Source organism: Cupressus sempervirens, chromosome 11 (genome assembly GCF_028749045.1).
Source record: "Cupressus sempervirens isolate cs-2001-9-10 chromosome 11, ASM2874904v1, whole genome shotgun sequence".
In the NCBI taxonomy this organism is placed as follows: Eukaryota; Viridiplantae; Streptophyta; class Pinopsida; order Cupressales; family Cupressaceae; genus Cupressus; species Cupressus sempervirens.
Window position 1 is genome coordinate 148,860,538 of NC_143128.1, and position 3,187 is coordinate 148,863,724.

The following is a 3,187-nucleotide window of genomic DNA, read 5'->3' on the forward strand; positions in this document are numbered from 1 at the left end:
TGCGATGGGTTTTCCATCGCACCTACAACAACCCCGTCGCTATTGGAGGGTAGGTGTGATGGCAACCGTGTCACAATTCTTGTGTTTTCTATCGCAATTGTGACGGTTGAAGGATTAAAACAAAAAAAAAAAAATTTGTGCTTTAAGTTGTCCTTCAATTGATATTTGGATGCCTTTATTAAGGGTTTATCCAGTATGACCAGTGCTGCTTGCATAGGTAAGCCATGCATTATGCTAGAAAGGGATGAGAGTACTTTGTCTCAAAATGAAGCTCTCTTTAGCTTGGAACTGGCTTGCTCAAACTATCTACCAGTGCTATGTTTTCCCTGTGATAGGAAAATGTACAAGATAGAAAATAAAATTTAAAATCCATTGGAACAGGCTGAAGAGATCAATAAGGAAAACTCACTCACCTATACAATTCTGATGATTTATAGATTTCACTAAAGTTGACACCTAGATGGCGCTCTTCTGACATAGAAGTTACTTCCAGCATCCATGTAGCTGGATTATAACCTTCCTTGATCTGTGGAACCCCCTCAATGGCCTACATGAATCATTTTCAATTAGCTGAAACATATATGATGATTGCAGCTAGTGCTTGACTCTTAAGCTCAACGTATTGAGAATGTTTGCTAAAAGCTTAGTGGTCAACACTATCCGGCATGACCAATTCCTTGTATATAAAATCAACTTCCTATTGGTTCTAGTACAATAAACTATGAATACTTACAACTCCAAAATTCAAACTGCTCATCAAAAGGTACCAGATTCATATCTAAATCTCTCAACAGAATAAAACCATAGTGGATGGCATCTTACCGAAAAATATTCTATAAGTTTGTTAGAATTGTGACCAAGTGGACCTGCGTAGATAAGCTGACCTCCTCGCTTCATTAAGAATAGCTGCAACATATTTCATTTAGCTTTAAGAAGATGCCAATTTCAAATGCTTCATAAAGCTATTTTAAGAAAACCAAATCTTTACCTCGTCAAATACCTCGAAGATATCAATACTAGGCTGATGGATTGTGCAAACAATAGTTCTCCCCGTGTCAACTATATTTCTTACTATTCTCATAATTATAGCTGTTGCCCAAGCATCCAAGCCTGAAGTTGGCTCATCCATGAATATAATTGAAGGATTAGCCACAAGCTCTACTGCTATTGTTAACCGCTTACGCTATTCAGTAGATAGGCCATTTAGTCCAGGAAGCCCAACCAAGGCACCTCTCAAAGAAGTGAGCTCCACAAGTTCCATTACTTCATCCACAAACATCTGAACATTGAATTTCCCATTGTAATATTACATATATAATTAAATAGAATAAAAACAAAAATAGAGCAATGAGGCTAGAGTAGGAATTTAGAATATTAAAAAACAAATAAAAAAGATGGTGCCAAAAGAATTCCAGATTAATATTCATCGGGAGTTCAATTTAGAAGGAGATTGTTACAGTGAATATTTTCGTAACACATATCAAATCTTTGGTAGCCAGCAACCTCTTTGCACTGGACTTCAACTAGGTTGTTTATCCAGCAGTAGTGAGTCAAGGCATTAATAATGAGAAGTCAAATGGAGATCCTGATATTCAATGCTCACAACATCAAAATAGCTTTCGTGTATACCCCAAATTTATGGTTGGCAATGAAACTAGGGCTAGGTTTGAGGCACCTACCAAGCTTCTGCATGCTCAATCTGTCAAGTAGATGAGGACACTACCAATAATCTATTTCTCAATTGTAAGTGGACTGTTCAAATTTGGTGTCTACACAACTACAATTCTCTACAACCATGCTTGGATTGATGATCCAGATATCAAGAGATTTAAATTTAATTGTGTTATATCCATAGTAACAATACGGTTAATAAATCAGAGGTAAGCATTAATTAGAGAGAGATGCCTATGTTCTAATTATGACAATACAAGGAAGCAAGTGGGGAAATGATTATGAACCATCTTCCCCAGTGAGTGATTTGAACTACTCTCACAACTCCTAAGTTGCCAAATTGGAATCATAATTGGGAATGGGTAGTTGCATACAACATACCAATACAACAATGTTTTTTGGGGCTGGGTAACTCCATACAAAAAAGAAAAAGAAAAAAAGTTACATTAATTTATTTCATTAAGTATCCTATACAACTAAATAGTAAATATACGCAGTTAACAATACTTAATCATACTATAAAATAATCTGTACATAAATTGTAAGACTAAAATATCCAAGGTAACATAGTTACACAATTTGGTTACTTCAGGAAAATATGGTGACTTATTTCAATTTGGAATATGTATCAAGTCTCAAGTCTATCTGTGATATCTTATTGAGAACAAAAATATGCATAACCTTGCAATGAAACACGGTAGTACAAGCCTTCCATAGAATATTCAACTATATGTTCAAAAGAGTTAATGCATATACTATTATTGCTTGGTGTTTTCAAATCTGTTAGTACTGTAATTGTTGAATAATCAATATAATTGATAAATTGTTATATTATCTCTGTAAAAGAAGTGACAGATTTAAACCAGAGAAGCAATAATTTGCAAAATCACTGATTATACCTGATTAATCATGATTGTGGAGCCAGCCAATATCTTCCCCAAAAAAATCTCAATTCATGTTTCCTTCCTTACAAAAACAATAGATATATGTAAGATTAGCTATAATGATCAGTTCAAAGCCAGATTCAATGAAAAATAGTATTTTGCACCACTAACCCTGTTCAAGGAAATCACTCTGCACATCACCATCATAATTTTTGTACGCCCAGACATAGGCACCATCACTCTTCAAATCATAGGCTACCATTTTATCAATAAGCCTATGCTCATACCTATTCATGAATCAATCATTGAAAGAAGTTATTATGTGCTCGACAGAATCAAGATAATCAACATTGCAATCTTCATATTATTGTGCCAAGAAACAAAACCAACCAGATTCTTGTTGCATCATATTTAGCTTTCCAACTGGCCTCATATACCTCCTGGAAGATATCTTTAAACCTACCAATTTAAGTCACATATAAGAAGAATCTTCAAGAATATGAGGATCCTTAAGCTAGAGAATCATAAAGAATGATAACATGGGAAGTAAGGTGTGTTAGAGAAAAAGGTAAAACTAAGATCATCAATCCTTGTATTGATTTGAAAACATACCTTCCATCATATTTTTTTAA

General features: G+C 34.5%; 1 pseudogene; it reads right to left on the minus strand.

The window, feature by feature from the left end:
* Positions 1 to 277: 277 nt before the first annotated feature.
* Positions 278 to 1,279, minus strand: LOC149528633 (ABC transporter G family member 32-like; annotated as a pseudogene).
* Between the last annotated feature and the right edge of the window lie 1,908 nt (positions 1,280 to 3,187).